Source organism: Pelodiscus sinensis, chromosome 5 (genome assembly GCF_052426305.1).
Source record: "Pelodiscus sinensis isolate ZL-2025 chromosome 5, ASM5242630v1, whole genome shotgun sequence".
Lineage (NCBI taxonomy): Eukaryota > Metazoa > Chordata > Testudines > Trionychidae > Pelodiscus > Pelodiscus sinensis.
This window is the reverse complement of record NC_143056.1, coordinates 128306561-128315109: the sequence shown is the minus strand read 5'-3', so window position 1 is coordinate 128315109 and position 8549 is coordinate 128306561.

The following is an 8549-nucleotide window of genomic DNA, read 5'->3' as shown; positions in this document are numbered from 1 at the left end:
TGAATATGGATAACAAATGGTGATGGGTTAAAATCACTGTCACATACCATTTTCTTCATGCTTGGGAAATGTACGAGAGACTTTGCCTTCATATGTGACATCCACAAGATCAGTTTTGCTTTGAATGATTTTCCAGAACCTATCATTTGAGCCACATGTTTGTCTTTTTCCTGGAGCTCAAGATTTAAAATGTTCAATTTGCCAGTTATGTCAGCAAGAAAAGCCAAGTCCATTAACCAGCTGGAGTCTAGTTGCTCGAAGTTCTGATTTGTGGACTTCAGAAATTCTTTGATCTCTACAAGTAGGCTTAAAAAACGTGCAAGAACTTTACCTTTGCTCAGCCATCGTACTTCTGCATGCAAGATAAGATCAGATTGTTTATCATCAATATCTTCCAACAGGGCCTTAAAAAGTCAGTGTTGCAAAGGTTCTGCTCGAATCGAGTTAATTATTTTAATAACATTCATGACATGTTGAAAAGAAAGAACTTTGACACACAAAGCTTCTTGGTGGATAATGCAATGATAAGACAAATTTCGGAAAGGATTCATCCTTCTTGCAGAGTGCAATGAATCCATTGGTGTTGCCCATTATTGCTGGTGCCCCATCAGTAGTGATCGCAGACAGCTTGTGTAGTAGCATGCTAATTGATGTTGCATACAATTTGAATAAATTATAGATGTCATCACCCTTTGTTTGCCCTTTCATAGGCAATACTTTTAGTAACTCTTTTTACGGTGAAGTCACTAAATACCATCCTCACCATAACTGCCAACTGCGCTGTATCCGATATATCTGTCTACTCATTGAACTGCAGTGAAAACCAGTCACATATTTCCAAGTCATCCTTTAGCTGAGTTTGCATGTTGCTTGAAATTGCATGTATTCTCCTCGTAACTGTGTTGTCTGATAACTGCAAGTCTTGTATTGCCGACAAAATCTCATGCTTGTTAGAAAATCCTTGAAACAGGCAATCAGCACCAGTCAAAAATGCTTCCTTCGACAATTCACCATCTTCAAAGGGTTTTTTCTTCTTTGCGAGCAGATGAGCAATTTTAAAGGAAGCAATAGTAGCACTTTTGGACTTTACTAATTGTCTAGTGAAAACAGATTGCTGGGCAGATAGAAGAAAATCAATCAACTCAAATCAAACCTCTCTCAATTCAGATTTAAGTGGATGGCTAATGTCAAAAGAGCCGTGATTAGTTTGGAAATGGCGCTCAACATTATGTTTTTTTGGCGCTGCAACAGTATCACCGCACAATAGGCAAACACATTTTCCTTTGTCAATAAAACAATAGGATTCTTCCCACTCCGCGTTGAAATAATATGTACATTGTCTTATCTGAACCACTTATTTTGGGCAAAATGTTATAAAAATAATAAATCGCAAAGCACGATAAAACAGCCGTATCAGTCAGGGGCAGATGAAAGTTTTGCAGGGCCAGGGTAGTACAATTTCGCGGGCTCCCCTTTGGAGAAAAATTAGAAAAAAGGCGTCAAATGTGAAATTGAAGGCTATTTTCATATTAAATGTGAATTGGGTAAATTTGATAGAAGTTGGATAATTTTTATTTTAATTATACTGTAATTCTTTTAAACAAAATTTTGCATTAATAAGAGGGGGGATGTCCAAATGTTGAGCAAAAAAGCACCCTCCCTCCCCCCCAAAAATCATGGCACCTTTAAATCTCACACTCCCTTCCACATGGCAGGATAAGAATGTCCCAAGTGGCTTTCCAGATGAGAAACTGAAAATACCAGGTATTTTACTGGTGGGGAGGGGGTCAGGCCAGGGGTTTGGATTGCGCTTCAGGGCAGGGGATTGGGGTGCAGGGTCTGGGAGGAGAGTTCTGTGGGTAAGGTGTCAGAGTGGGAGTAGCTGGGGGGCCGGACACTTCCCAGCAAGGTGCACAGCTCTTCCGTTTCTCCCACAGGAGCTGCCTGGCCATGTGCTTGGGGATTGGTAGGTTCCTGCAGCTGCCACTGTCCAGGTCCAGCCAATGGGCTTGTGCGGGGGACAGAAGCAGCCATGAGGGACCCTCCCCTGCCAGCTCGCAGCTCCTGTACCACAAAGGGCCCCGCCACGGCTGTTTTGCGGGGAAACGGAGGGAGGCTGTTGCTGCCTCGCAGCCGGACCCGACCAGCACGGGGTTTGCTCCAGCTGCTGAAGCGCCTGCACAGGCTGCCTGCTGCGGTGGGGGTGGGGCTCGAGCTTCCAAAGCGCCACGTCTGGCTCCCTCGCGAGCCCCGGGCTGCCAACCCTGCTCTAAACAGGGGTGAATGTACGTAGTGGCGCACACAAGTGCCACTGCGGGTGCTATGGTGCCCGCGGGCACCATGTTCGGGACCACAGGGTTAGACAGTCTCCAATGATGGAGATTCCCACAACCCCCCTAGACAATTTATTCCAGTGTTTAACCCTGGCAATTAGGAAAAAATTCCTAATATCCAACGTAAGTCTCCCTTGCTGCAATTTAAGTCCATTGCTTCTTGTCCCCTCAGAGGTTGAGAATAATATTTTTTCTTCCTCCTCCTTGTGACAGTCTTTGAGATACCTGAAAGCTGTTATGTCCCCGCTCACTCTTTTATCCCCAGACTAAGCAAACCCAATTCTTTCAATCTTCTCTCATAGGTCACATTTTCTTGAGCTTTCATTTTTATTGTTGTTCTCTGGACTTTCTCCAATTTGTCCACATTTTTCCTGTAACATGGCACCCCAAACTGGACACTATTCTAAATGAGGCCTAATCAACACAGAGCACTAAGTGAGGCCTGATCAACACAGAGTAGAGTGAAAGAATTCTCATGTCTTGCTTACAACACTCCCGTGACTACACTCCAGAATGGTGCTTCCTTTCTTTGTAAAAGTGTCACGCTGCTGACTCATTTAGCTTGATTATGATCCCTAGATCTCTTCTCTCAGTACTCCTTCCTAGGCAATCATTTCCCGTTTTGTATGGGTGCATCCGATTGTCCGTGAGCAAGGAAGGAACAATAAGTAGAACAAGGGTTATGCATTCACCTGCCTTAAATGCAGCTACACAAAAGTGGTCAGACTAAGTGCTGACAGAGAAGCACTGTCTCAAACTTTAAGAAAGCACTTTGATTACAGGAGAAGCAAGAAATAGCTTGGATGGAGAAGGAAGCTGAAGAGAGACTAACAGATGTATGGAGCAGCTGGATCCTGATGAAAAAGTTCACTGCAGGTAAATAGAAGAGCTAGAAGCCGAAAAAGCAGCTCACTTGAGACAAAGAAACTGACAGTTCAGCTCCAAGTGATTGAGGAGCCCAAAAAAAAAAATCTCAATAGCAAAAATTGAGACTGTCCCATTGATAAAGATACTGAAATATTTACCCAGCATTGCTCGGGTCCTTAACTCAATTTTTGGAAAATAAAGTGAAAGTGTACATGCTTCATTTAAGTCATTGCTCAGGACTGGAGGGGGGGTTAGTATGCAGACTGCCCCACGGAGAGAGGACAACCCTAGCTCCCTTCAGCGTAGCAGCTTGAGGCCTGGGGAGAAGCACCTCTCCATGGCTGCTGCAGCTCCAGTGGGCACAGCTGGAGGAGGGGTGCATGTCCCCAGCTGGGACAAGTCCAGGTTCATCTGCCCCCTGCATACCCCCAGCCAGAGTGAGGAATGCAGCAAACTGTGCTCTTTGTCCTCGCTCCCTGACCATGAGGAACAGCCAGCAATGTTCTCATATAAACTGGAGAAAAAGGGAGCTGAGTAGTGGAAAGCTCCAGGCTGGGGCAGATCCACATAGGGAGGCAATCCCAGCCAGTCCCTTTCACCTGCCAGGTGATGGTCTCTTTTCTATCTGGTTTTCTAAGAAGCCCTCTTATTCCAGGTACATCCCATTGTCCTGGCACAATGAAATAGTGACCTTGTTTTAAGTTATAAAAGGCCACATCTGGAGTATTGTGTCCAGTTCTGGGCCCCCCACTAAACAGGGATGGGTGTGGAGGTCATAGGGTCAAAACAAGGTACCGGATGGAAACACTGAACAGAGAACCCCAAACAGCACCCACTGCCCCTCAAAGATCTCGAGAGAGACAGCCAGTGGACACTGCCCAGTAGAACTCTGGGGTGGCTCTGCGGGCTCCTCAGGGTGGAAGCTCTCCTGCAGCCCCCCCGATTGACTCCCCCGGATGACAGCCTGCGGCAAGTGCAGCTGGGCTGATGGCCGAGTCCTGTGATGTGCCGAGTGTGGGCACTCAGGACACTCCAAGTCAGGACTGCTTTGCTGTCCTTCATCGAGGTAGACAAGCAAGCGGGGAACCCTGAGAACTGTCTTTCTGGGATGGGGGTCGGGTCCCTTTAAGCACAGCCCTCGGCTAGCCTGAGACAGTAGCTCCACACTCTAAGTCCTAACCTGATGCCCGGCCGGCACTGCTTCCGGCCAGCCTTAACTTCGGTTCAGGGTCCACTCAGTGTGGACATGCTAGTTCGAATTAGCAAAAGGCAAATTTGAACTAGTTTTTAGGTCTAGATGCACGAGATCTAATTAGCTCAGTTCGAATTAACTAATTTGAATTAAGTTAGTTTGAATTAGTGCTGTAGTGTAGACATACCCTTACTGTTTTTCCCCAGTAATTATTTGACATTCTGGGCTCTGTGGACCCTCCCTGTAGGTTGAGGGGAGGTCCTTTAGATGTGTCTCCTACTCATAAAAACATAAGAATGTTAGCCTGCCCACCTCCCAGTATCCAACAGGACCACAGTGTGGCAGGCTACTGGCTAAGGTCTGTCAAAGCCCTACAGCCTCAGTTGGTTTGACCCAAAAGCTACCTTTCTGAAAATGCCCTGAGCACCTATAGAAATGGTCTGATCCTTCTGGAGATTGAGCATTTGTGTGCATTGCCTATTCAAGGCAAGAGAGGAGAGGTCACACACAGGAAAGTGAGTGAGAGATGGCGTTTATTCATGTTAACACTGAAGTTAGTGGACAGAAAGATAGCAGGCAGTTACTGCTGTGACTTTTTGGGGGCTCAGCATCCAGGCATTATTACTAGAAGAGAATAACCTCCTTGCTTAGCTGATAGTCATTTTGGATTTTTTTTCCATTGGAATAGAGGCGAAAGTTTCATATATCACTATGCATAAGAAAGAACCCAGAGCTGCAGGGGACATCTGCCTGTATTTCATGCACGATAGCTGGCTGTGGAATTATTTATATGGGGCTATTTCTACATGATTATTCTTACCTCCCACATAACCATGTCTCCTACACGTAAGAACATAAGAATGTCCACACTGGGTCAGACCAAAGGCCCATCTAGCCCAGTATCCTGTTTTCCAGATGCCCCACAAGGAGGGAACACAACAGGTAATCATCACATGATCCTTCTCCTGTCATCCATTTCCAGACAAACAGGGGGTAGGGACACCATTCCTGCCCACCCTGGCTAATAGCCATTGATGGACCTAACCTCCATGAATCTATCTGGATTTTTTAAAACCCTGTTAAAGTCCTAGTCTTCACCACATCCTCTGACAAGGAGTTCCACAGGTTGACTGTGCGCGGAGTGAAGAAAGACTTCCTTTTGTTTGTTTTAAAACTGGTACTTATTAAATTCATTTGATGACCCCTTCTTCTTATATTGTGGGAATAAGTAAATAACATTTTCTTATTCACTTTTTCCATACCAGTCATGATTTTATAGACCTCTATCAGATCCCCCCGTTAGTCTCCTCTTCTCTAAGCTGAAAAGTCCCAAACTTTTTAATCTCGCTTTATATGGGACCCCTTCCAAACGAAACTACTCACCCATTTTCCCTGTAAATGGCAGGTAAAACTAAGACTATGAATGGTTATTGACAGTAGGTTTTTATGGAAAAGACAGTAGCACTCTCCTGGTGATTTGAGGAGAAACTTGCCACCAAAAGTGAAATTCCTTATCAACTTCCTGAAGGGAGGTTCCAAAGAGGATGGAGAAAGGCTGTTCTCAGTCGTGACAGATGACAGAACAAGGAGCAACGGTCTCAAGTTGTGGTGGGAGAGGTCCAGGTTGGATATTACGAAAAACTATTTCACTAGGAGAGTAGTGAAGCACTGGAACGGGTTAGCTAGGGAAGTAGTGGAGTCTCCATTTCTAGAGGGCTGTGTCTAGACTGGCCCCTTCTTCGGAAGAGGCATGCTAATTTCTAACTTTGGAATAGGGAAATCCGCGTGGGATTTAAATATCCCCCGCGATTTAAATAAACATGGCCGCCGCTTTTTTCCCGGCTTGGGGAAAAGCCGGAAAAGAGCGTCCAGACTGGCACGATCCTCCGGAATAAAGCCCTCTTCCGGAGGATCTCTTATTCCTACTTCAGGGCTTTATTCCGGAGGATCGCGCCAGTCTGGACGCTCTTTTCCGGCTTTTCCCCAAGCCGAAAAAAAGTGGTGGCCATGTTTATTTAAATCCCGCGGATTTCCCTATTCCTAAATTAGAAATTAGCATGCCTCTTCCGAAGAAGGGGCCAGTCTAGACGTAGCAGAGATGTTTAAGTCTCAGCTTGACAAAGCCCTGTTCAGGTTAATTTAGTTGGGATTGGTCTTGCCTAGAGCAGGGGGCTGGACTTGATGACCTCCTGAGGTCTCTTCGGCTGCGTCTAGACTGGCATGATTTTCCGGAAATGCTTTTAACGGAAAAGTTTTCCCGTTAAAAGCATTTTTGGAAAAGAGCATCTAGATTGGCATGGATGCTTTTCCGCAAAAGCACTTTTTGTGGAAAAGCGTCCGTGCCAATCTAGATGCGCTTTTCCGCAAAAAAGCCCCGATTGCTGCTCCCGTTCAGGCAAAAGTCCTTTTGCGCAAAGCTTTTGCCCAGTGTAGACAGCTCAGATTTTTTTTCGCAAAAAAGCCCCGATTGCTGCTCCCGTTCAGGCAAAAGTCCTTTTGCGCAAAGCTTTTGCGTGAAAGGGCCAGTGTAGACAGCTCAGATTTTTTTTCGCAAAAAAGCCCCGATTGCGAAAATGGCAATCGGGGCTTTTTTGCGAAAAAAAATCTGAGCTGTCTACACTGGCCCTTTCACGCAAAAGCTTTGCGCAAAAGGACTTTTGCCTGAACGGGAGCAGCATAGTATTTCCGCAAGAAGCACTGATTTTACAGTAGGAAGTCAGTGCTTTTGCGGAAATTCAAGCAGCCATTGTAGACAGCTGGCAAGTTTTTCTGGAAAAGCGGCTGATTTTCCCGGGAAAACCTGGCCAGTCTAGACACAGCCTTCCAGTTCTATGATGAAGCTGCATACCAAATTTGGTGGGCCTTGCTTCATAATTAGTAAGAGCTTTCTCAAACAGACAGAGGGACAGACTTACAAACTCACAAATATATAGCAGATTGCAGAGGTGGAAGAATTTCTGTCTACCATTAAATGACTGAGGGACGTTTACCATATTCCAGATGTGCAGTGAATTCCTGCCCTACTAACCAAATAGGTTGGAAAAGCTAGTGAGATATTCAATGAGATGGGGGTGGGCAAGGCTTTGAATTAAGTATATAATGCGCTAAAGCAATTTAATGTTTACCCTGCAACTTTTGGTTTAATGTTTAGAAGTTTTAAGATGTCTAATCATGTTTTGGCTGTAGAGTGTGTTCATAAATTATTGGGAAGTGGGTTTTGGAAGGAAAACGTGATGGATTTGACAAACTGTTACATTGGAGCAGTTATTAAAATTAGTGCCAGATGAAATCAGGGCTACAATATTCAATAAAAAAATCTGATTCGGTTTTACAAACTGTAGAAACTGCTGAAGAGAATGTATGTAATAAAACTCAAGATTAAACCCCAGTTTAAAGGGAGCAAAAGGTTTAAAAATAAACCTACCCTCAACTTTGGTAAGAAAGCTCACTGGAGCTTAGAACATAAATACTCTTAGGCTAAGGTGAGTGGTCTGTCACATGTGCAATACAACTAGTTACAGCCAGGCTGCTCAAATCTGAAAAATAACCCATAAGCTTCACCCACCATAAGCCCATATCAATTTTAATGCAGTTACTTTAAGCATGGAGGGAGATCAAATAAATCCCAAGGCAGCCACCTTGTGTGCAAATGCTGCTACTGTAATCTTGGAGGTGAATTCATCTCATGAGAAGTAAGGGGAAGTAGAAATAACGAATTCAAAGAGATGCAAAAGTCAATGCAAACACCATTTCACATGGCTGGACAACTTCTGACATCACCCTAATTAAAGCAAGTCTCGTCAGCAAGGATGGCTAGTTGCCAGATAAGAGTGTGAATATTGTTGTGCTCTCGCATTTTTTTAATGTGCCTATGGCTAAAATCCAGAGAGACTTCAACCAGGAAAGCTCTATGCTGCTGCCCTGCTGTGTCATCTTCTTCCTCGCCTTTGCTGTTCCCCAGAGATCCTGGAGCTTCCTGTGGTATTTTAAAAATGAGTAGCCTTACAGCACCGTAGAGACTAACAAAAATAGCCGGATATAGTATTATGAGCTTTTGAGGGCAAAACCCGCTTCTTTAGTGGATCAGAGTGGAGAGTTACTGCAAAATTTCCTTTGCATTCAGTAGAAACAGGATTGAGCCAATACTGTTTCATTGC